Source organism: Mixophyes fleayi (assembly GCF_038048845.1).
Source record: "Mixophyes fleayi isolate aMixFle1 chromosome 9 unlocalized genomic scaffold, aMixFle1.hap1 SUPER_9_unloc_2, whole genome shotgun sequence".
NCBI lineage: Eukaryota > Metazoa > Chordata > Amphibia > Anura > Limnodynastidae > Mixophyes > Mixophyes fleayi.
Window position 1 is genome coordinate 181,836 of NW_027445894.1, and position 27,068 is coordinate 208,903.

The 27,068-nt window shown below is 42.4% G+C and overlaps 3 long non-coding RNA genes across 3 annotated transcripts in view; 2 read left to right on the top strand and 1 right to left on the bottom strand.

The window, feature by feature from the left end:
* LOC142112057 (uncharacterized) overlaps window positions 1-27,068 on the top strand; it is a 63,005-nt gene that overhangs the window by 10,527 nt on the left and 25,410 nt on the right. The gene's annotated exons all lie outside the window — the stretch shown is intronic.
* On the top strand, window positions 597-8,001 carry LOC142112060 (uncharacterized). Its single transcript, XR_012681144.1, has 3 exons — window positions 597-673; window positions 1,308-1,344; window positions 7,871-8,001. It is a non-coding gene; the product is annotated as an uncharacterized LOC142112060 (long non-coding RNA).
* Window positions 17,182-17,395, bottom strand: LOC142112058 (uncharacterized). Its single transcript, XR_012681141.1, has 2 exons — window positions 17,342-17,395; window positions 17,182-17,255 (listed from the first exon to the last, which is right to left on the bottom strand). It is a non-coding gene; the product is annotated as an uncharacterized LOC142112058 (long non-coding RNA).

Here is a 27,068-nt window from a genome sequence, read left to right on the forward strand (position 1 = left end):
TTAAATAGTATAAGGTCTATGGTGTTTAATAAATGTGTAATTAGTATATTGTTTGTGTACTTTTGCTAATGTCTGGTACTCATTGAGGTCTGCAGGTTATTATTGAATGCTTGGCCATTAGTGGAAGTAGCTGTTTCTGTAATAAAATGTAGTATTTCAAGGTGAACCTATGAAGCCCATGGCTGATACCCGATGGGGTACTGTTGTCTTTACCAATAGTAGTTCTTGACTTGTAATAGGTCCAAATAACATGTGGGCTTGGACTGGACTACGAGCTGGAAGTTTCAGAGCTGCTAGATAGTTGGTTATGTCTGAGGGTGTTAAGGGGTCGTGGATAGCCATATACAGTAATCTCTTGTTAGGGCTTGCACACTGTCCACCATGGCCTGATTATTCAATAGGCTGATCAGGGGGCGCTGGGACCTGGGGGGGGCGTAAAGCCGGCAGCATGTAAGATCTTTTTTAACTTTTTTTTTTTTCGTTTTTACTATTGATTCCCCCTGCACACAGAGCACCCCTCCCCTCTCCTACACACGGTCCCTCTCTCCCGTCTCCTCCCCTCCCCTCCCCTCCCTCCTCACTGGCAGTTGGGCGTGATGTCATCATCACGTGCCGACTGTGTCAGTGATTAGCTGCAGAACAAAGAGCTGACTGCTGGAGAAAGAGAGGACAGGTAAGTAAATGTCTGTTTATGCAGAAAAGGGAGACAGAGTATGTGTTTATGCAGAAAGGGCGGACAGAGTGTGTGTTTATGCAGAATGGGGGGACAGAGTGTGTGTTTATGCAGAATGGGGGGACAGAGTGTGTGTTTATGCAGAAAGGGGGGACAGAGTGTGTGTTTATGCAGAATGGGGGGACAGAGTGTGTGTTTATGCAGAATGGGGGGACAGAGTGTGTGTTTATGCAGAAAGGGAGGACAGAGTATTTTAAGGGGGACAGAGTGTGTGTTTATGCAGAATGAGGGGACAGATTGTGTGTTTATGCAGGAAGGGGGGACAGAGTGTGTGTTTATGCAGAAAGGGGGGACAGAGTGTGTGTTTATGCAGAAAGGGGGGATAAAGCGTGTGTTTATGCAGAAAGGGGGGCAGAGTGTATTTTGAGGGCTACAGCGTGCAGAAAGGTGGACAGAGTATGTGTTTTGAAGGGGGACAGTGTGCAGGGGAGTCATGAATTGGCTGCTATGCAGTACATTTACACAGAAAAGTGCCTTTTCTGCAGAGTGATAACTGTGCAGTCTATAGAAAAGTTTCTAAATGGTGCAAAACAAAATCGTCCTTCATGTATCAACATATGTGTTTTGTTTACAGATACCTAAGACGACTGTCGCGGTCCATCCGCTGTGAAGTAAGTAATTACTAGGAAATGTTCCTTTCTGCCCTACAACCAATCAATTTAGGATCATCTTTTTTCTATTGTTTTGAGACTTTCAGAGAAACAAAAATAATGTATGCTTTCATGTACAGTAATAATAAATGCTTTTCAGTGGTGGATGTGGAGATAGATGAGAAAAAGGTGGAAGCAATGAATGTTAAGGAGCAGCAGGATGAGGAAGTTCCTCTTGTGGTTCCCTTTTACCATTAGTAAGCTGCAGTTACTGTTTGCTCCTACTGGTGTAACTCAGCCACCAGACACCCACCAACAGCACACTAGTTACAGTAGATTAATCGCTGCCACCACCAGGTTCCATCACCATCACCTGTAACCACTCATATCTGGGGTTGTGTAGAGCTATTGCAGCATCTTCTTGTTGGTGACTGTGGCTGTTTCCTCCTGACCGCTTCCTTTGGATCAGGACTGTAGGATAGCAGGATTAGAGAGTCAGCTCTTATCTGTAGGTCACAGTATTACAGAAGATAATAGGCATTATGCAGGAATTTGTAGGAAGAATAGGTTTTATTGCTCATAGATAGTCCTTACAGGGACTATTACATATCCCAATGTGGTAGGGAATGTCATCCAGATAAGCTACCATGCATTGTCCAAGGAAATCATGTAGAATCTCATTAATAAGATCTTGAAAGACAGCAGGCGCATTACACAGGCATGTCCAAATACTCATAATGGCCAGATTGAGTGTTGAACCCCGTTTTCCACTCATCGCCTTCTCTGATGCGTATGAGGTTGTAAGCGCCCCAAAGGTCAATCTTGGTATAAATAGTAGAGATGCTCACTGACCCCCATGTTTTGGTTTTGGTTTTGGATCTGGATTACCGTTTGGTTTTGCAAAACCGCCATTGCGTGTTTTGGTTTTGGTTTTGTTTTGCTATTTTGTTGGAAAAACAATGTTTTTGGGCGTAAAATAACCAAATTTAGTGCTCCACCTGTTTCTTGGATAAGTAATGTAATTGTAAAGCTAATAAATTATCAAAAAAAAACCAGTTTAATTCCTGGTAGGTAGGCCTTCATTAATTCTACACACAAACCAGATTGTCTTCCTCTCCATCTATGCATATTGGCAATGCAGCCATAGTGTTTGGGTGTATATTACACTCTACACTTATAGTTAAATATCTAAAGAAATGGACCAAGGCAGTTTGGTTTCTGTCTCTATAGCCCCCCCGCCCTCCAATTGTAGTTGAATAGAAAAAAAGCAGCCTGGGTAGACTGAACAATATAAAAAATAAATGGACCAAGGTAGTTTGGTGGCTGTCTATGAAACCCCCCGCCCTCCTCTTGTAGTTGAATAGAAGAAAAGCAGCCTGGATAGACTGAACAATATAAAAAATAAATGGACCAAGGTAGTTTGGGGGCTGTCTATGACCCCCCCCCCCCCCGACCTCCACTTGTAGTTGAATAGAAAAAAGCAGCCTGCATAGACTGTAGAATTAGAATATTAAAAGAAATGGACATAGGCAGTTTGGTATCTGTCTGCACCAGACCCCCCTCCCCATCCACTTGTATTAAAATAGAAAAGAAGCAGCCTGCATAGACTGTAGAATTAGAATATTAAAAGAAATGGACAAAGGCAGTTCGGTATCTGTCTGCATCAGACCCCCCCCCCATCCACTTGTAATAAAATAGAAAAGAAGCAGCTTGCATAGACTGTAGAATTAGAATATTAAAAGAAATGGACAAAGGCAGTTTGGTATCCGTCTGCATCCTAATCATCCACATCATCATTAGCGCCCTCGTCGCCTACACAAATCTCCCCCTCATCCTCTTTTAATTCCAAAGTGGCATCCTCAATTTGTGTATCACCGGCTAAACTCGGGCTGTTCAGGCACAAATCAGCAGAACTGCTGAAAGGGCCCTTCTTTATGGGTACATTATCAGAATGCTCATGATTAGACATCCCACTGTTGGATGGACTCTCCACAGGGATTGGACTTAGTGTTTTCTTGCAGCTCGGCTTTCACACGTAACAGTAGTTGTGCACCACTTTTGGAATTCAAATTACTTGGTCTTGCAAATTCTATAGACAAGCCTGCTTGTCTTCCTCTTCATTAATGACTCTTAGAAATTGGGCACTCGTCTTTGGGTGTATATTACACCCAAACCTTATGAGTGCAAATTAGTAAAAATACAGTTTAATCCCTGATAGGCCCTCCACCATCCTTTGCATGTTAATAGTAGGATTGGTTGGAGGTCACACATTTTTAAAAAAAATCTTTCAAACCAGCCCAGATGTTAAACTGTTGTGCTCTGTCCCCTGCGTCATCCCTGCTTGTGTTTGGAAAGTGCATATTGGTGCCAGAACCCCACCTGCCACTGGAGCCACACTGCTGCAGGACTAACACAATCAACCGCATCCTCATCGTCGGATACCCAAATCTCCCCCACATCCTCTTCTAAAGACAAAGTGTCATCCTCACTTGGTGTATCACCAAGTGAGGATGGACTGGTATGACAATGGCCTTTTTCTTGTCACGTGCCAGAACTGCTGCCACTGGTGCAGGACTGACACAAACAACCTCATCCCCATCAACATCCTCATTAGCGCCCTCGACACCTCCACAAATCTCCCCCTCATCCTCTTCTATTTCCAAAGTGGCATCCTCAATTTGTGTATCACCGGCTACACTCGGGCTGTTCAGGCACAAATCAGCAGAACTGCTGAAAGGGCCCTTCTTTATGGGTACATTATCAGAATGCTCACGATTAGACATCCCACTGTTGGATGGACTCTCCACAGGGATTCTTGTCATTTCTGATTCAGAGCAAACATTATCCTCTAATGCCTTACTATTATCTTGCAGCTTGGCTTTGACGCGTAACAGTAGTTGTGCACCACTTGTAGGCTCGGTAACATTTTTGGATCTGCCACTAATAGAGAAAGGCGAAGGCCTCATTCTCTTTTTGCCACTGTGTGTGTAGAATGGCATGTTGGCCATTTTTTTTTTATCGGCACTTAACTTTTCCTCAGTTACACTTTTTTTTCGCTTCAACACGGTATATTATTTTTTTTGGTGTGAGTTTTTTTTCCTGATTTAAAAAGACGGTGTACTTTGACATCGCCTTTCCCGGATGACGTACTAGGAACACTACCATCAGGACTGTTGACAGAACCTGGTTGCTGATTCTGCTCATATGTGGACTGCTTTGAGTCCATTCTGAGCCCAAAGCACTTGTAGTGCTACAAATTGTTTTAGATACTGCTGCCAAATAGGACTTTTTTGACAGGCAGAAAAATGTATTCAAAAGAATGGGGGACACCCCAAAAGCAATTGGGAGTGCTAAATATATTTTTTTGACACTGCTGCCAAATAGGGCTTTTTTGACAGGCAGAAAAATGTATTCAAACGAATGGGGGACACCCCAAAAGCAATTGGGAGTGCTAAATATATTTTTTTTTACACTGCTGCCAAATAGGACTTTTTTGACAGGCAGAAAAGTGTATTCAAAAGAATGGAGGACACCCCAACAGCACTTGGAGTGGCAGAAACTGAACAAAAAAAAACCTCCTCTCTTCTCCTCTTACTGCTGTAACAACTGGTATTAAGATTACAATGGTATTGAATACAAACAATAATGTGTCCAATTACTGCACTGTCCCTGCGCTGATATAGCCAGTGGGACCTAACCCTGCTTTTTCCCTCTGTCAAATGGCGATGGATTGCTGTGGAGGCTGGTATTTATGCTTTTCAAATCTCGCTCTGAAAAACGAATACTTCACAATGACGTTTTGCCTCGATTTCAAATCCGAACGGGCGGGAGAGTACCGCCCATCTCTAATAAATGGTAGCATCCCTCAGCTGGTCGAACAGGACTGATATGAGTGGAAGCGGGTATGTATTTTTAATGGTGATCTTGTTCAAGTCGCAGAAATCAATGCACGGGCGGAGACTACCATATTTTTTTGACACGAAGAAACACTCTGCTCCCACTGGAGATTTTGAAGGTCTAATAAACCCTTTCAATAAATTTTCCTCCACGTAATCCTGCATTGCCTTAGTCTTAGGGCCAGAAAGGGAGTATAACCTTCCTTTTGGGCAATTTGGGTCCTGGTACTAGATCAATGGCGCAATCAAGGTCACGGTGTGGAGGCAGTAAATCGGCCACTTTCTTGGAAAACACATCTTGGAATTCACAGTAAGCAGGAGGAAGTTGTTCCGATAGAGGCTCCAGAAACCGGAGAGACAAGGTCAGACAATTTTGAAAGCAATGGGTACTCCAGCGAACATTTTCTCCTAGATGTCAATCGATAACTGGGTTATGGAAGTGGAGCCAGGGATGACCCAGGATTAGGGGAACAGAAGGGCAATTAATGAGATAGAGAGACAGGGTTTCGGAATGAAGAGACCACACTGTAAGTTGTAATGACGGGGTCGTGGAGGAAATCCTGCTTCCGGGTAGAGGACCTCCATCCAGACCGCAGACAGTGATTGCCGAGTTGATTTTCATGTGATGGATTCCAAGAGACCTGGCAAAGCCGATATCCAAGAAATTCCCTGCGGCACCACTATCAGCGAAACGCACGTCGGCGTGCGCCTCGCTATGTTAGAATAAGATCTCATGCTATCCTTATAATTTGTTGTGATACAATATAATCCAATTACCAGAGAGGCATGATACCGCTCTATAGTGATGCAGAGGGACACTGATACTGCTCTATAGGGACATATTATATGAAAATCATATTAGCAGGGGGCAGCGGGATTTAGATTACCCGACGTCTGAGCGTTTACTAGCCATGATATTTACATGCCAATTGCTAGCACCGGACAAGTGATAACAAAGGATATCTAACCCTCCTTAAGCTATAATGATAATCGGATCTATAGAGACGTATTGAATTGTAAATCCTATTGGCCAAGGGATAATAAGAAAAAAGAATCTGTTCACCTGATGCTAGAATGTTGATTAAGCTATGGCGTGTACATAATTAAATCTAGCATCGGATTAGTGACACAGGAATTCAATTTCCCTAGGCTACAATAACTTTGAGATTGCTGTATAAATAGTAACAGTCTATATCTAATCAATAACACTAAACCTACACAATTTTTTGAGGATAATCAGTTATTGTATCAATCAATCTGATATAAGTCTTAAATGACTGACTAATATTACCATGATGATAAGAATGGAGAAATAAATTATAATCCTATTACTAGAGGAACATCATTCCTATTGTATAGAGACACTCTGAACTGAAAACCTTATGAATAAAGAGACAACTATAATAGAAACTTATATCACCTAAAACCAGAGAGTTAATTAGGTCTGATATTTATCCAGTGATAATCAGCACTATACAAGTGGTAAAGAGAAACTTAGTTCTCTCTAGACTTAGGGGGGTATTCAATTGTTAGCGTTAACGGGAAAAAACGAGCGCTCAAAAAATATTACCGTTTATACGGTAATATTGCGCTCGAAAAGCGTTAATACGGTAGTTTACTCGCGGAATTTCAGCTCGCTGCTCAGGGGGCTGCGAGCTGAAATTTTGCGAGTAATTACCGTATTAACGCTAAGATTTTTTGAGCGCTCGTTTTTTCCCGTTAACGCTAACAATTGAATACTCCCCTAAATGTCTTGATTGCTAAGTAACAACTCATACTGAATAAACGATATTAACCAACATTATCCTTTAAGGAGAACTTGTTACATAAAAAAATTTAATATAAGTTCCATCAACTGATTCCTCATAATAGGTATACTAGTATGTCATAAGTATTATTGATTATGATAAGAATGGAGAAATAAGTTCCATCAATGATTAACAGCATTAATATTAACCTTGTCATCCAGCAATCTGAATTTATTTACTGATATTCTGGTTAATTTTGGATTTATATTACATGAGTATCAATAATGAATGATATTTAATTTTAATATACAATAATAACATAACATAGCGAGGCTTGGCACCAAATGCCATTTCATTAAGATCTTTATTTTAATCTTTATTTTCATTACTTGTTTTCTTCTTTTCTTCTTTTATTATTTCGCTGCCTACGACATTTAGGTTATGATGGGAATACTATATTTTAAATGAAATCAATAAAAGGTATATTTTAATGAATTATATTATTACTGAGTGCCCTTGTTAAGCATGTTCTTCTTCAATATACGTGTTTCTAAACTTCATATTTTACATGTAGAGGTGCACCAATCCAGCTATATGACACCATTATAATAAGTGATATAAATATCAGTCTGGATAAGTAATGTATAAATAATAATTAGGAAACAATAAAAAAAGAATACTTAGTGTGGTGGTATATAACCTTCTTTATTGAAATATACCCCCTAGTATAGTCATTTTTAATAACTCATTAACCCATCCCAAATCTCCCCTTTTCTTCAAGTTTCCATGTTCTGGCTGAAAAAGCACAACATTCTGTTATTTTCTTATTGGAGTTAGGTTACACAGAGAGGGAGCATGTGTACCAATTGCAGTTTCTGATCTGTGTTTTATTTTCTCTTATAGACCTGACAAGACAAGATTCAGAGAAAAATGGCTGAAGGATATAATTGAAAGCAAGATTATAATGATGGACAGTGTGACATTTTACTTACCTTTGTACCACTCTCAGTAAAGAGGAAATTTAAAATGCCAAAGTATAATTTGTCTTTTTTTTTTTTTTTTTTTTTAAAGAAAGGACATTATAAAATCCTAAAGAAAAGAATGTGATACACTGCAAAACTATGAATAGCCAATATATGATAAATCGATCAATTATTCTTAGGTATTTGCTGAAAGCAGATAATTATCTTTTATCATATTGCGATAATTAAATACAGAAGGATACACCAGACTTTGTGTAACCACACTACTGCGCGGTGCAGAGAGCCCAGACGCGGCTCTCTGCACCTGCGTGGTAGTGTATTTTTTTATTTTCAACAGGTGAGGAAGAGTTCAGGTTCCTTTAATCCAGCCGCGGCCACCCAGAGCAGCATGAAGAAAGGACGCCGGAGCTTTGCACAGGTAAGTAAGTACGCTCCCAAGCCAGCCTGTCATTTATTTTTATTTTTTTACAGATCAATGAGCAGAGAATAATGAGGGACATGAAAGAGGGAAATTGTGACAAGGATGAAAGAGGGATAAGGGGCAAAGGCAGCATGGCAGAGAGTAAAAGGGGGGCCAGGTCAGCATGGCAGAGTGTGAAGGGGGGCCAGGTCAGCATGGCAGAGTGTGAAGGGGGGCCAGGTCAGCATGGCAGAGTGTGAAGGGAGGCCAGGTCAGCATGGCAGAGTGTGAAGGGAAGCCAGGTCAGCATGGCAGAGTGTGAAGGGAAGCCAGGTCAGCATGGCAGAGTGTGAAGGGAAGCCAGGTCAGCATGGCAGAGAGTAAAAGGGGGGCCAGGTCAGCATGGCAGAGTGTGAAGGGGGGCCAGGTCAGCATGGCAGAGTGTGAAGGGGGGCCAGGTCAGCATGGCAGAGTGTGAATGGGGGCCAGGTCAGCATGGCAGAGTGTGAATGGGGGGCCAGGTCAGCATGGCAGAGTGTGAATGGGGGGCCAGGTCAGCATGGCAGAGTGTGAAGGGGGTCAGGTCAGCATGGCAGAGTGTGAAGGGGGGCCAGGTCAGCATGGCAGAGTGTGAAGGGGGGTCCAAGCAGCATGTCACAGGGTGATGTAGAGGGGCCAGGAGAAGGGGGGAACAAAAGCAGCATGGCACAGGGTGATGAAGGGGGAAGAAAAAGCAGCATGGCACAGGGTAATGAAGGGGGGCCAGGAGAAGGGAGGGCCAAAGCAGCATGGCAGAGTGTGAAGGGGGGCCAAAGCAGTATGGCACAGGGTGATGAAGGGGGGCCAGGAGAAGGAGGGAGCAAAAGCAGCATGGTGGGCGCAGTGTGATCATAAGGAGGCACAGCATGGTGATTAAGGGGCACAGTAATGTGTGTGTGATGGCACAGTGGACTTGTGGCAATGTAATGTGTGTGTGGTAGGTGGTGGCTAAATAATGGGTGCAATTTTGTTTGTAGGGTGAAGGTGGGGCAATTTAATTTTATAGTCGGGACTATTAATTTAAGATGGGGTGGTTTGGGGGCTATTAATTGAATGTGGGGCTGAGTTTGAGGAGCAAGAGGTCTATTTATTAAATGTGAATATGAATTATATAATGGTAGTGACGGTTGCAGGAAATAGGTATATTTATTATACGTAAAAGCGATTAATTTATTGCATGGGCTGTCTGGAGGGAGGAAAACAGGTTTATTAAATGGGAATACTATTACTTTAATGTTGGGGCTGGAGGAAGGCCTAAGTATTAATTGTGGGTCCTATTGATTTAACGCCGGGGCTGGTTGGAATTTTCAAAATGTACCCCCAACATTCCAGGATCCAGACAAGCCGCAACTAAAGAAACCAGCAGCTACAGGTGGTAAAAGTGACAAGAAGAGGTAGAACAGTCTGTCAAATGTTCTGCATCTAGTGCAGGCTTGACTAAACTGTGGCACTCCAGGTGTTGTGAAACTACAAGTCCCAGCATACCCTTCCAGCAATAAGCTACTATATATTGGCAAAGCATGCTGGGACTTGTAGTTTCACAACACCTGGAGTGCCTTAGGTTAGCCAATTCTGGACTAGTGGGACAATCCTGATTTTTGGTGACTGTTCTGCCCAATCTAAGGGGCAGGTCAAGACTGTGTACTCTTTATACACACACTGCATTCATTATATACTACACTATGGTGCTAACTGTCCTTCGTGGGCTGACCAATCCCCCCTCTAGTGTCTGGTCTCGCCCCTATGATGGCTGGCCACACCCCCTCTTGTGGGCCCCTAGCGTTGCAGTCCCCCGGTGGGCCCTTCATGCCCCAGTCCGACACTGGTGATATGCATAGACCAATATACTCAACATGTGTTTTGCACAGCTGTAATTTGTCTTTGGATACCTTATGACCATTTTCTGCTAGAAAAATAAGTAGGTCCAACGTGTCATGTTCAGGTACTTCAGCATTTGGGGAACATAAGAACAGATTGTCTACATATTGAATTAGTGTAGAGCCGAACTTAGGGATAAAGTTTTGCAATTGGCGAAGTAGGACTTGACTAAACAGCGACGGACTTTTGCAATAGCCTTGTAGAAAGCGTGTCCATGTGTACTGTTGACCTTTATATGTAAAGGTAAAAAGGTATTGGCTAGCTGGATGTATTGGTATCCTAAAAAATGCAGAACAAAGATAAAATTAATGAAAAATAGCTGACCTGTGGTGGGATTTGAGTCAAAATGGTGGCTGGATTAGAGACTATTGGAACAGATGGTATGACAACATTATTAACTGCTCTTAGATCTTCAACGAAGCGCCAAGCGGTCCTCCCCACCTTCTTTACTGGAAAAATAGGCGTGTTAACAGGGCTGGAGGTGGGAATAATAATCCCTTGTTGTAACAGGTCGACCATAACTGGCTGAATACCCTGCTCTGCATCTGGCCTTAAAGGGTATTGCAATATATGGGGTAGATGCTTTGAAGTGTCAATCTTAATTTCAATGGGGTTGTCGAAGTCAAATAATTGAATGAAGCAAACCAAATTGATTATTATTGTTTTACCATGCAATTGTGATTAATATGCCACGTGTTATGATGCAATTGCACAAATTCATAACACACATTTACATTCGCACTTACACTTGTAAATAATACAAATTTATTAAGGTTACAATCCACATTTATTTATTAGGAAAATGTATTAGATTGCTTATTTATGCATAGATAATACTATAGTAAAGGTATTTATGGTTCAGGTGTTTTAAAAGGTAAAGAGTTTGGTCTCATATTAAAGTATATTTCACCAGCATTAACCCGATTTGAACAGAGTAGTGATTGCATCTAGCGGTCACAAGATATAAGCAATATGAGATTAATACTCAAAAGTACTTTGTGTATGGGTCAGTTTGAACTGGTTATTCTGGGGGAAAACGTAGACAATAGTTGGGGAAAGTTGCCCCTCACCCTTTGAAAGTATCAAATGAACTGACCTATGACCAGCAGGCATCTGGAATATCATTAAGCCTGGACCAATGAAGACCTCACTAAGTGTTATCTGTATACATAGTAACATCAGTGTTTTTTCTATAGGGCAGGTGAGCTTAACCCCAATATAGCTATATTGTGCACAAAATTCTCCTTTATGTTTATGCTGACACAGTGATTTTTAAATTCTGTTTGTTTCTGAGCGCCAGACAACATTTTTCTTTTATTTGCACTTGCACATTGGTCCTATTTGTCCTTAACTGCCGTTTCAAATGATTTTATACACTTGTACACATTTCATTAATTTAAAGAAGCGCCCTTTTTTCCTTTCACTATTTTCTAGTTTTTTGGGAGTTGACCACTCCCTACAAAGGTGCTGCAGGCTTTATAAGCTGGAGGTTCAGGGGAAGGTTTTAAATGGAACACCCTGAATGTAAGTTTGTATCACTAGCTTAGGGACTCACCTACAGGAGATTCCTTGACGTCCGGCAGGTGAGCTTAACCCCAATATAGCTATATTGTGCACAAAATTCTCCTTTATGTTTATGCTGACACAGTGATTTTTAAATTCTGTTTGTTTCTGAGCGCCGGACAACATTTTTCTTTTTTCTATACTGAAGCTACATATAAGCATGCTGGCCATTGTTCTGCCTCTATCTCTGATCCTGACCACACAGACGATATGATGTTATCTTATCCTGGGTGAAGCTCATTAGAAAATGTGTTTTTATACTTTCCTGCATTATTGTAACATCTGTACTGCATAATGATGGCTTGCTGTAAATCTTGCCATATTTTGCAATTAAATATCTTTGTGCATTGGAACTACAACAATCGCATTGGACATTGTTTTATTGGTAAGCGATAAAATGACTTTAATAGGGTTAATGTACAACATTTTACCTACATCATTTAGACCCTGTGACCACAGTGTATCTGGTATATGAGTAAGGAAGTCTGCAATATCAAAATTTGATTGTGGTGGGGCCTCAAGTGGTCCTTGAGTCATGAGAACATAAGCAGTAGCAAGATGTTTCTCTGGAATGTGTAAAAACACACCACCAGGTGAACACTGTATCGTGCATCCAAATTTACATAACAAATCCTTACCCAATAGGTTTGTGGGTGCTGTTGTAGATAGCAGAAATTAGTGTTCTGCTGTTATGGAGCCTATAGTAACCCTAGTAGGTGTAATCTTAGAGAGTGTTAGGGGGGTGTTAGAAACTCCAATAGCTGTTACAGTTTCACCTGAAAGAGAAAAATCAGATTCATTAGGAACATTAAGCACAGATAGGGTGGCCTCAGTATCCATCACACATGGGTAATCTTGTTCATTTATGTTCACATTTAACATAGGTTCTTTGGATGCCAAGGGAATGACTGTCTGAAGGTTGACAACTGGGGACACCCCTGAAATTCATTGCTGCTCTTGCGGAAACCAAGCAGGGGAATTTAAGAATTCCTTCTGGGGTTTCTTTTCTAAGACATCTTTATCATGTCTCTGTCTGCGAGGTCTTCTACACTTATAAGCCATATGCCCCACCAAGTTACAGTTATAGCATTGAATTTGTCTATGTGGCTTTGTATTATCTTCTAAATCGTTTAGCTGTAATGCCATCAACCTATTTATTTGTTTAGTTTCTGTCTCAATGAGTGTGTTTTCATGATGTTTAGCGAGGCGCAACAAGGATGGTAAGTCTTTTGCTGGACAGTAAATTTCTGCAGATTTAAGCATATTTTGTACTTTTGGAAGCAGTCCTGCAACAAAGGTACTTCTCATAACTGGCTGTATTGAGGAATCAGTTAATTTAGTATCTCCTCCATATGTTTTAAAGGCTGTCAGAAGGCTATTGTAGTACTCATCTACGGTTTGCTTCGTTTCTTGTTTTAGGCTAGATATAGCTTGCCAATTAACCATGCTAGGGAAGACTATTTTAACGTTATTACTGATTTGAGTCCATTTTTCTTCAAACGCATTCGTCGTTTCACATTTTGTTAGTGAAGTCCACCCTACTTGTCAATAAAATTCCTCATATTTTGGTTTGCCCAATGTAATGGTTAACAATTGCAGGGTATCTTCCCAACTAGGCTTCTGAACCTGCCTTACAAACTGCAAATATTCTAATAATGCTTGGGGAAATTTGGTAGGGTCTGGACACTGTTCTCGGATTGCCCTGAGATCACTGGCTGTCCATGGTATGTGGTAATCATACTGTATTAAATCAGGCTGCCCTCCTATGCCTGCTTGTGGGTTAGGTCCCATTACGACTCTGACAGGGGTAGTAAGGTCAGGTTGATTGCTAGGGGTACCAAATAATGCCCTTGCAATGGTGTTACTCCCAGTGGTTCCAGTGGTGAAGCCCTGTGCTCCCATAGTGACACCTGTTAAAGGTATTTCTGAAGTGGCTATTTGTGACAAGGGGCTTATTGCAAAAGGATTGTGTGCAGCTGATTGTTGTGGCGACATTCGGTCCCACTGTGAAAGTGCTGCATCTGTCTGTATGCAATAAAGGGGAAATAGCACTTTCTATTAGTCTGAGAGAGGAGTGGAAGTTACATCTCTCCCTGATGCTTCAGCTACTTTATTGGCTTAAGCTGGCACATCTAAGTTGTGAGCATGAACAATGGAAGGATGAAAACCTCTTCTGGTTCTGTTCCCTTCGGTATTACTGGGTATAGTTTGGTGTGTTGCTCGTTTTCATAGGGGGGGGCATCAGTAAAGTTAATTTTCCCCCTCTGGATGGATTCATCCATACAGTGTTCTTAAAATACATAATTGTATAGCATATTTGTTACAACATCCGGTCTTGTTTAGTAATTTTTTCTCTAGTTGTCTTAACACATACATGTCAAATGTCTCTTCTATATGAAATGGGCTTTTTGTCTTGCACATCAAAGAGTTCCATTTATGCACATGCTTACATCCTCTGTGACCATATTTATGAAACATTATCAAGGTAGGTGACCCCGCAGGGAATTCTACCACACTAGTGTTGTTCTGCCCCAAAATTATATTCTACCTTTACATAATATGGCGAGTATAAGAACCCCACAGTTTTCTTATAAAATTATGCAGAACCCCTAGGTCTTGCCAGACTGTAGAATTTACAATGATAAGTGTCACGAGCTGCGACGGCTGTGGGCACTGCTTGCGACTCGCTCTCCTCCGTGGCTCAACATCCCGGCCGTCATCATGACGACCGGGACGTCACTTCCAGATTGTCTCGGCCGTTGCCAAGGCAACGGTCGGGACGCTCTTTCTGTGTAGCGCCGCGTCCCGGCATCCAGGGCAGCCGGGTGCATGCGCAAATTAGGGATTAGCTACGTGGCTAATTACTCTTCCCTGTGCCTCAGTCGTTTCTCATTGGCCAATGCTAGTATATAAGGCAGGAAGGGGCAATCCTCCCTGCCAGTTATAGTCCCTGCTTCCTAGCAAACATTCCTGCTGTGTTGCTGTTCCTGATATTCCCTCTCTTCTGTTGCCGACTTTTGCCTGGATTCTGAAGCTGATTGATTGCCTGTGACCTTGACCCCTGCTTGAATTAGACGCTGCTGATTTGCCTGTGACCTTTTTGACCCCTGGCCTGGACCTAGACGCTACTGTATTGCCGGCGACCCTCAAAACCTTTGCCGGGATCTTCACTCCACCTCTGTGTGAACACCTGCGCTACGTTCTCAGGTTATCAGTTCCTACAACTAGAGTACAAGACCTGGGGGCATCTGAATACCTGTGAGCGCATCTAGCTCTACGGGAAAAGTGGTTCCTATAGGCGAAGACCTCTGAAGCGGTTCTAGGAGTTGATACCTGGGGCGTGAGCCGTAACAATAAGTAACAATTTACACTTCTCATAGGTCACTCAATCACTATATCTAATCCCAGTAGGATTAGTTTATGGTTTACTCTGTATTCTAAGAAATGATACAGTCTTTCACACTAATTTAGACTATGTCTGATCCCGTGCGATCAGCTCATCAATTACCTGACCACTTTCACCAGCGATGCAATCTGAAACTGCAGGTATTCTACTTTACACATTCAGGGCACTGAAATAGGGCTTGGTGGACCCTTATGGATGATCACACACTTAAGGGAATGTTTGTGGGAATCTCATTCAGTGGCATGAGGCACGAGGTACAGTCTGAGATTTGGGTTTATTCAAATCCCAGACATAGTCTCAGCCTTGGGGCTAGATTTACTAAGCTGCGGGTTTGAAAAAGTGGGGATGTTGCCTATAGCAACCAATCAGATTCTAGCTTTCATTTACTTAGTACCTTCTACAAAATGATAGCTAGAATCTGATTGGTTGCTATAGGCAACATCCCCACTTTTTCAAACCAGCAGCTTAGTAAATCTAGCCCTTGGTCACTTACAAACAGACATGAAAATCATGCAAAGTCCTTTCAATTCACTCTTAGATAACTAAATACACTAAACCCACCTATTAACAAGAACAGTATAGTAACAAAAGCAAAATCAACATAAAACTGCAACAGTTACACAACTTATCTAATAACCAGGTTATAAGCAAAAATTTGAGTTCATCACTTACTTCATGCATAACATTTCGTCAAATAAAAAACAATGATGACCCACGGTGCTAAAAAGTGGAAGAGATGTCTAATCCCAATGATATGATTACTAATGAGGTACAACACTATAACAAAAATAAATGAATAAATAAACAAGTCTGAACACTCTATAGAAACCAGGAGGGTTTATTGAAAAACTGGGTAGAAAAAAATGGGGAGTGGTGAACAGATCCCAAATATCCAGCTAAAAACAGTAAAAACATATATAGGGATATAAAGTAAAATATCTCAAAAGTATTCCAGGGAATATGTAGTGAAGAAAAACAGAGAAAAAACTCCAGTAAAATAAACAGAAGGCACCGCAAAAACAAAAATAACAATCCCAACGATGTCAATGCCGTGGGCAATGTAGATAAAATTATATGAAAAATACCTCTAAAAGAATGTCCCAAAGGTTCTTCACAAAGGTGCCAGAGTCTGTTGAGCCCTCCAGGGCTAAAAGCGAGAGCTCCCTCCTTCCGAGGATGGTGCACCACCAACTTCAGCTGGTCCCAGTAAGTTCCCCTGTCACTTCCTATACCGTGGAACGCAAGCCTGCGTTTCAAATGCCGAACTTCCGGTTTCAGACAGCTGGAACGCAAGGCAGCGTTCCTGTATCTGCAGATGAATAAAAGGTATATTCTCTTCTCTTCTTTAATAAGTACATCAAAGATAGTGATAAAAACATGTAACCATTAACATTACATAACATTAAAAACTATGTTTAGTCTCAAATCTGAAGAACTCCTATATGTAAAGATTCCTAGCAACTTACTGTAGGTTTCTGGCATGTCATTATGTGAGCAAAAGTTGAAAACCCATCAAGGAAAGATATTAAGTTATTTCAGCGTCTTGTTTCATAACATTGTAATAAAATAAACGTGTTTGCACAGGCAAAACTACAAATAATTCAGTGTGATGCATAATCCTACACTGCTGCCTGCACAAACTGAAAGCAGCCGTATTTTGGGCTGAACCACTGTACACGAGAAAGCAGACACTATGAACCAGTGACATCACTGAGACACAAAGGGCACTTGATGAAAAGTAACATTTACCACTGCTTTCAGACTCCCAGCTGCTCTCACTGTCTGTAGAGTCTTTTTTGTCATGATTTTTTCTTGATGACTTTTTCTCATTTCTTCTGCAAAATCATACACAAAGAAAAAAATACTCCAAAATATACAAAGAAAGCTAAATGAATCCAGAATAATATAGTGTGTAAAGGAAAAGATGAGGTTTACATGAACCTACCTTCAGAAGAAGAGTCAGAGCTGCTGGATTTTTTACATTTCTCCTCCTCTTCTACAGGCGTGTGCTCATCTGAGCTGTAGAAACACACAGGGATGAGCATAAAACAGAAGGAGTTTCTAACAATGACTTACAACAAACAAAATGGTGTAAAAGGACTTACTCAGGTTCAGGATCTTTTGGTGAAAGACCCCAAACTTCTGGGGCTCCCAACTCCACTATCCTCTCCCTTTCTTTTAGACGTCTGGAAAAAAACAATCAAAAAAACACCAATGACATACAACATGGACGATAGTAAAATACAGAATTACTTCCGTATATGGGAGTTGTGCGCTCCATTCTGCCAGTTATAGGACACTTTGCTTTATGTCTTTTTTAAAGGTACATCTGCTCTTATGGGTTTGTTTTGTTTATGGTTGATGGCATATGAAGACGAAATTTTGGGGGGAGGGAGGTTGTATCTGCGTATGTGGGGTGGGGTTAAAGCTAGGGATGTGCACCGGCGACTTTTGGTGTCTAGTGTTTTGTGTTTTGGATTCCGATTTGCTTGAGGTTTTGGGTTCGGATTTGTTTCGCAAAACACCTGCCGAAAGGTTTTGGTTCGGATTTAAGGTTTTGGATTCGGATTTTTTTTGAAAAAAGCATAAAAAGTTCAAAAATCAAGTTTTTGGGCTTATTTTCACTCCTACGCTATTATTAACCTCAATAACATTCAATAACAATCATTCCCACTAATTTACAGTGTATTCTGAACACCTCACACCTCACAATATTGTTATTAGTCCAAAACGTTGGAACGAGGTATCTTTCTGGACTGCGTAGTGGAGTGGTCCCCACAATATAATAAGAAAACCATCAACTGGTCATAATTACACCAAAAATTGTACCTGGACTGCGTATAGGAGTGGTCACCACAATATAATTTAAAAACCCTCAAATGGTCTGAATCCCACCAAAAATTGTACCTGGACTGCGTAGAGGAGTGGTCCCCACAATATAATAAGAAAACCATCAACTGGTCTTAATTACACCAAAAATTGTACCTGGACTGCGTAGAGGAGTGGTCACCACGATATAATTTAAAAACCCTCAAATGGTCTTAATTACACCAAAAATTGTACCTGGACTGCGTAGAGGAGTGGTCACCACAATATAATAAGAAAACCATCAACTGGGCTTAATTACACCAAAAATTGTATCTGGACTGCGTAGAGGAGTGGTCCCCACAATATAATAAGAAAACCGGCATCAACTGGTCTTAATTACACCAAAAATTGTATCTGGACTGCGTAGAGGAGTGGTCCCTACAATATAATAAGAAAACCATCAACTGGTCTTAATTACACCAAAAATTGTACCTGGACTGCGTAGAGGAGTGGTCACCACAATATAATTAAAAAACCCTCCACGGGTCTGAATTCCCAAAAAAAAAGTTTCTAGACTGCGTAGTGGGGTGGCCCCGGTACACAATTTTTTACCGGGGCCACAATATAATTAAAAAACCCTCCACGGGTCGGAATTCCACCCAAAAAGTTTATGGACTGCGTAGTGTAGTGTTCCCCACAATATTAGTTAAAAATTTTGCAGCAACAGTCAACGTTGTTTAATATCTGATACACCTCTATCTGGACTGCATAGTGGAGTGGCCCCGGTACTAAAGTTGGTACCGGGGCCACAATACCTCCTCCAACTTCCAAGTGTAGTGTTTATAACATATAAACACTACAGTAGTTCTAGCACGTCAATACCTCTTGTTTTAAATTATGACAGGGCATTTAACTTTTGGTTTAATTTTTTGAATTTGTTGACTATTTGTTTTACTTTTTGAACATGGCAAACGACTGTTGAATAGTCACATAATGGCAAAAAAAGAGTTGCAAGATGGAATTGTCCTTGGGCCCTCCCACCCACCCTTATGTTGTTGAAATAGGACATGCACACTTTAACAAACCTATTATTTCAGCGACAGGGCCTACCAAACAACTGTGGCTGAAATGATTGGGCCCCCACACCAAAAAAACAATTCATCTCTCCCTGTACAAACTAAACAGGCTCTACTGAGGAAAGATATCGTCCTCATCCTCAACCTCTGATTCCTCTCCCCCTACAGTGTGTACTTCCTCCTCCTCACACATTATCAATTCGTCCCCGCTGGACTCCACAACCACAGGTCCCTCTGTACTATCTTGAGTGCAGTGCTGTACTTCATTGAGGAATTGATTATTCATTTTTATAAACATCATTTTTTCAACGTTGTGAGGAAGCAACCTCCTTCGCCGCTCACTGACCAGGTTCCCCGCTGCACTAAAAACTCTTTCCGAGTACACACTGGAGGGGGGACAACTCAGGTAAAATAGAGCCAGTTTGTACAGGGGCTTCCAAACTGCCTTTTTTTCCTGCCAGTAACAATATGGACTGTCTGACATGTCTATTTGGATGGTGTCAGCAAAATAATCCTCCACCATTTTTTCAATTGTGACAGCATCCAATGCATGACAGTAGACATGTCTGCAATGGTTGGCAGGTCCTTCAGTCCGGACCAGATGTTATCAGCATCCCCACCAGCGGGTCTTTTAGGAAAACTGAGCTTTTTCCTCGCAGCCATAGATGTGAAAGAAAATGAGGGTGGAGCTGTTGTCATGTCACGGTCCTCTTCAGAGGACAATCTCCTGACCAGCAGGTCTTTGCACCGCTGTAGACTTGTGTCCGCCGGAAACAGAGACACAACATACGCTTTAAACAGAGGATCGAGCACGGTGGCCAGAATGTATTCCTCTGACTTTAAAAGAGTGACCAAACTCGGATCCTGGCAAAGCATACGAAGGGCTACATCCACAAGAGCTACATGCTTAGTGGAATCGCAATGGTTTACCAGCTCCTCCCTCACTTTCTCCAGCTGCTTCTGCAACAGCCTGATCAGGGGAATGACCTGACTCAAGCTGGCAGTGTCGGAACTAACTTCTCGTGTGGCAAGTTCAAACGGCTGGAGAACCTTGCACAACACGGAAATCAGTCTCCACTGCGCTTGACTCAGGCGCATCCCCACTCCTTTGCCTATGTCGTAGTTCCAGCGCATCACAACCTCTTGTTTGAGGTGATGGCATAGCAGGTTAATGGTTTTTTGATATGCCTCTAGTCTGCGGTAGGCACTGGCTGAATGCCGAAAGTGTCCAGCAATTTTGCGCGCCACCGCAAGCATCTCCTGCACACCCCTGTCACTCTTGAGGTAATGCTGCACCACCAAATTGACAGTGTGGGCAAAACATGGGACGTGCTGGAAATTGCCCATATTTAATGCCCGCACAATGTTACTGGCATTGTCTGACACCACAAATCCCCATGAGAGTCTAAGTGGGGTAAGCCACTGGGAGATAATTTCCCTCAGTTTCTCTAATATGTTGTCAGCGTTGTGCCTCTTATTAAAGCCTGTAATACACAATGTTGCCTGCCTTTGCACGAGCAGCCGTTTTGTAGATGCTGCTACTGATGCAGCTGTTGCTGTTGCTGTGGAAGGGGATGCATCTACCCAGTGGGCTGTCACAGTCATATAGTTCTTCGTTTGCCCAGAACCACTTGTCCACATGTCCGTGGTTAAGTGGACAGTGGGTAAAACCGCATTTTTTAGAGCACTGAGGACACTTGATCGTAACACGGGCCAGGGGCTAATCCGTTCCTTGCCACTGCGTGTCTTAAATGGCATATTGGCAACTTTACGTTTCTCCGCAGATGATTTTAAGTTTCTCTTTTTGCTACTTTTACTTAACTTGGGCTTTTTGGGTTTTACATGCCCTGTACTAGGAGATCAGGCACCGGGCTTGGAAGACGACGTTGATGGCATTTCATTGTCTATGTCATGACTAGTGGCAGCAGCTTCAGCATTAGGAGGAAGTGGGTCTTGATCTTTCCCTACTTTATCCTCCAAATTTTTGGTCTCCATTATATGTAGCACAAGATACTGCAGAATGTGTGAACTTGGTAATATTGCAGTACCAATGGACTTATACTGCTGGATTGGTTTTGCAAATTCTGTTATAATTACTTTTTTTTATAATTTTTTTTTTCATATTTTTTTTAAAAGTTTTTTTTTATTTTTTAAAAACTTGGGAATAATGGGGAAATAACTATGCCCTTAGAAGCACAGAGCACAGGACACAGCACCACTGGACTGAACAGGACACAGCACAGGACCCAGCAGCACCACTGAACTCAGAAGGACAGAGCACAGGACACAGCACCACTGGACTGATACTGCAGAATGTGTGAACTTTGTAATATTGCAGTACCACTGGACTTTTACTGCTGAATGTGTGAACTTGGTAATATTGCAGTACCAATGGACTTATACTGCAGGATTGGTTTTGCAAATTTTGTTGTAATTATTATTTTTTAAAATTATTTTTTTGTATTTTTTTTATAACTTTTTTTAATTTTTTTTGAAAATGGGGAATAATGGGGAAATAACTATGCCCTTAGAAGAACAGAGCACAGGACACAGCACCACTGGACTGAACAGGACACAGCACAGGACCCAGCAGCACCACTGAACTCAAAATTGACAGAGCACAGCACACAGCACCACTGGACTGATACTGCAGAACACAGCACAGCACAGCACAGCACAGCACAGCACAGAACTAAACAGCACAGCACGAGATCTACCAGGACAGAGGACCACCTAACACACCCTCCCTCTACCCAGGGGCAGATCTAGAATTTTTTTTTAGCCTGGGCGATTTAGGTGGGGGAAGGGGATTTAGGCCCCGCCCCCTTTCTGCCATCTAAGGCTGCCGGCGGCTGGCAACTATGTGCAGGGCCGTTCGGCAGTGACAATGTGCTGCCTGGCTGCTGCGATTGTGTTTAAAACACAATCAGAGCAGCCGGGCAGCACATTGTCACTGCCGAGCGGACCTGCACACAATGTGCAGTCGCCGGCAGCAAGCCCCTGCTAGGGGGGGCGACTGCCCCGATCGCCCCCCCCCTGGATCCGCCACTGCCTCTACCCTGATCAATGCCCGAGTGAAGATGACGGCGACTAGCGGGGAATTTATAGGATCCGAGTATCGCGAGATCCGACAGCGGGATTATGACTCCGAGCCTCGGTTTCAGGTTTTCATTTGGCGCCAATACCCGGATCTGTCTCGGATCCAGCTCGGATCGGAAACGTTTGGGTGGACTCGGATTCACGAAATCCGAGTGCGCTCATCTCTAGTTAAAGCTCGATGATTCCATAAAACGATCAACTGGTGATGCTGCAGATATTTTATATCATTAAAAAAAGAAAATAGGAAATTACAGACACTGTGAAATTTGTACTTAATTGTCCTAATGATTCTCTTCATCCAATTTCACTGTATTATGTGATTTCCCCTGGTTTGTTTAACTATAGATTGCCTCCCCTGTTCCCTAAACGTTCTATATTCCCTCCCCTCCCATTCCGCTACTACAAAACTAATTTTATTACATTATACAAGGAAGTATAACCTACCAATACACGAAAACAAATGGAAATAGGAGAGAGCATAGCGGTGTGAATAAAATGTATTCTACTATTTACAGTTAACAGGGCTATTTTTGCTTACTACATTGAGGACATGTTTTTTTTCTCACGAGTAACTGTAGTTAGCATATAGTATAGAAATGGAAAAACAGGGTATGATTAGGCAAGCTATGCCTTTACAACTGTTTTGGAACTACAAGTCTCAGCATGCCTTCATGTCAGTGTGGTGAAATTTGAGAAATATCCTTTAAACCACTGTCCCTGGAAAATAGTTACCAACTATGATTACATATAAGAGGGGTATGATTCTTAATTGTGACCAAATCCTTTAATTTGGGTACAGTGCAAATGTTTTGTACATATAACCCCTGCTAATTTTCTATGTAAGGGACATAAACAGCATAGCAATAGTGTACACATATTACATACAAACCTGTGACTGCAGTTGTTCCAAGACAGAAGAAAAGGGGGCTTTAAATGAATTAAAGGGCCAGGTATGTCGTCCTAAGGGGAGGTTTATAATCATAGAGTATAGTAAACTGCCTTCTGCCCCAAGCTTCATAATGAGTCAACCTGATATTACTAATGTAGATTAGTGTGCATTTATTATAGCATATGTTTAGCAAGCTAGTTATTTTGACTATTACAGTGTGACTGCATTGACTGGTGCGCTATGCACAGGATTACACACACTGCCTACCTGGCTATAATAGCTTCTTGTCTCTGTCTCAACATCTCCTCCTTCCCCTTCTCGTAGTAGTTGCCCCATTGTTTGCTGTGATGTGGCCTGCTGGAGGGGGTTCAGTCCCTGGAGCGACTGCAGCCATTGGTGACGGTCCGCTCTCGGTTTCCTATCCTGGGACCTGTCGCTGCTGTCATGGCGCCTCTTGCAGGGAGAGTTACGGCAGAGGTGCCACGATTTTTGGGCAATTCTTGTGCTGACTCATCTGCATCACCACTGGGTCTCTTGGGAAAGCTAAGATTTTCCTAGCAGCAGTTGCCTGAGAAACTGAAGGAGGAGACATTGTTGTGTCATGTACCACTGATCTGTAAACTTGCTGACAGGAGCTCATTGCAACTCTTGATATCTGGGTCAGTTTGAAAGAAAGAGAACACATAGCTCTTAATCCTAGTTTGAAGCACAGTCGCCAAAATGTAGTTATCCGATTTCAAGATGTTGCTAACTCTTGGATCCTTGCAAAGCGAATAAAGTACTTTATCTACAAGTCCGACATACTTAACGTAATTCCTGTTTTTCATCTCCTCCTTCAATTTCTCTTGCTGTTTTTCCAAAAGTCTAATTAGGGAAATCACTTGACTCAAGCTAGCAATGTCTGAACTCACTTCACACGTGACTGCTTCCAGTGTTTTCATCACCTTGCACAACACAGATAGTATTCTCCACTGTGCAGGACTAAAATTCTTTCGCCCTCAAATTCTATTCTTCTTGCAGCTGCTGCTATCTCCCATATGCTGTTGCAGAATGCCTAAAATGACCCAAAATTTTTTGGGACACAGACCTCATCTCCAGCATGTCACTGTCACTTTTTGAAAAGCTCTGTACCACCAAGTTGATTGTGTGAGCAAAACAGGGAATGTGATGGAATTCTCCCCGCTATAATGCTCTAACAATATTGGTGGCATTATCAGAAATGACATATCCTTAGGAGAGCTCAAGCGGGATAAGCCATGTTGCAATGACATCCCTTAGTTTTTCAAACAGGTTGTCAATGGTATGCCTCTTAGTTAAGCAGGTGATACACAGAGTAGCCTGACTCTGAAAGATCTGGGGGTAAATGTATTAACCTCCGGTTTCTTCAACTCCCGCGAGTTCGGCGTCTCCAACGCTTAAATTTAAAGCGGCGCTGCCTTGTAAAGGGAAGTTTGCCGCTTTAAATTTAAGCTGCGAAGACGACGAACTCGCGGGAGTTGACAAAACCGGGGATTAATACATTTACCCCCTGGTGTTGTTTGTTAGATGCTTCTGCTGTTCCTGCTGCTGGAGACGATTCACCAACCCAGTGGGTTATCACAGTCATATAATCTTTATTTTTCCCAGTTCAGCTTGTCTACATATCTGTGGTTAAGTGTACAGTTGGTAGAATGGCATTTTGTAGCCCAATACTTTTCTTTTTTGTAACCTCCTGGTACAGGTGAGGAATTGCTTGTCTAGTAAAATGGTGTAGAGATGGAATTTGGTAACAGGGACACAGGACCTCAATTAACTTGTCACCATTCAGACCCGCTGATCAGATGTGCGGTTACTTACCTTCTCTCCCCGACTGTTCCCCTCCGGACGAACGCCACGGTCTCTAATGCGGCCGCCATCTTCCCGGGTTCTGCGCATGCGTGGACCCGGCATTTTCATTCATTCAGGTTTTGGACATCAATCTACTGCAGATCCACTATAAAAGGCACCTCCTGCATTGGATGAGTGCCCGATCTTCAGGTCTCTTCTCCTGGTTAGACGTATCCAAGTCCTGGCTCCTGTTTCCCTTGTCATCCTGTTGTTCTGTCTCCGGTGCTTTATTGCTTGTCTAGCAGCTAGCTCCAACAGGACCTCTTCGGCACCAGCCGCTGCGGAACCACTTCTCCGATGTGTTCCTCTTTCATTGGTGCATCCCAGCTCCACAGGACCTCTTCGTCAGCCACCGCTGCAAAACCTCTTCTCCGCTGTGTTCCTGATTCATTGGCGCTTTCCAGCTCCACAGGACTTCTTCGCAGCTGCTGCTGCAGTACATCTCCTCCCACTGTCATCCGGGTCCCAAGAGTTTCCTATCTCCTGAAACCACTTGCTCCTCAGTTCCTCCATATACTATGCTCTCCTTAGGTTTCACCCGTTACTCTCTGAGAGGACCGCAACCTGCGGTTAGGAAGCCGCCAAATCCATGCTCCCTTGTGGGAGTCCTTGGTGAAAACCTACCTCTCCGTTAGACTCCGCACCTCAAGGAGGGTGGTGTTAAAACCGGGAAAGCACTGTGGGCACTCCTAGACCTCAGAATTGTGACATAACTGTCTAAAACCTGCGCATTAATGGTGGATATTGGATGCAGATCTAAATCTAGCATAATCGCCATGGCGCCTGTGATCCGCTGTGCGACTGGGTGACAGCTGTCATACTTGATTCCTCTTACAAAGCATTGTTTAACAGTCAATTATTGTAAAATACTAGTAGTCTTTTTTTTGGTCTGCTTCTGGGATGAAGATCCACCCAAAGCAGGAGGAGCAGCAACAGCAGGCCTAACGCTCAAAGATTCTTCTGAGGGATCCTGGGTAGGGGAGGAGTCATCTAGCCTTAGCAACTTGGATGCAGGACTAACTCAGATCACTGGGGATATTGATGATGAAGGTGATGGGGGTGTAGATTGCATGTGCTGGGATCTAGCTGAGAGAAGGGAACTAGCTCATGCTGGACTGCTTGTTGTTATTTTCCCAACAGCTTGTCATGAAGTCGTTTCAAATTGCGTAACATGGATGAGGTTCCTAGATGGTTAAGGCCCCTACCTCTACTGACTGTGGCTTTACAAATGTTACAAACAACTAGACAACTGTGATCAGGATTTGAGTAAATATAATTCCACACATAAGAGGTGGATTTTTTGGTCTTATGCGGAGGCATGACAATGGCCTTCTTCTTATCACTGGCAAGAACTACTTCAACTGGTGCAGGACTTGCCACTGTAGAGTTCATTAACAGCACTGTTAGCTTAGCTGCCTTAAGCCCATTGGTAGCTTGTTTTGTGGGGGCCCAAACAAACCAAGCACTTCAGACACAAAACTGGCACTCCTTGTCACTGAAGTGCTTGGTTTGTTAAAGTGTGCATGTCCTTTTCAAGATCCAACATAAGCGTGGGTGTGAGGGCCCAAGGACAATTCCAACTCTTTTCTGCCACTACAATGTTTCCTAGATGTGCTATAAACTGCCGTGTGTTTGAGTCATTGGTCTGTTGCTTAGCATCCAGCCAGCTTGCTGCACTCTGTGCCGAAAGTGCATGAAAATAATATTGTGACCTGTGAGGTGGTCAAAATTGACTGGAAATGACTGTTATTAAAGTTAATTATAATGTAGGAACAAAAAAAGAGCAAATGTATGTGATTTTAGCATATTTAACCAATTTTTCTAAAAAATACAGATCCAAAACCAAAACCAAAACACACGAGGGTGCTTTTGCCAAAACAAAAACCAAGACCAAAACAAGAACTTAATACAGATCCAAAACTAAAACTAAAACCAAAACACAGTGGTCAGGGAATATCTCTAATTATCATACACCTGTTGAATTTGGCTTGGGGTGAATAAGGGCATGAGAATCACCACTAAACCATGGACAGTAAGACAGAGCCAACTAGAATTAAAGAACAGACATAATTTATTAATAAGCTCCTGTGATGG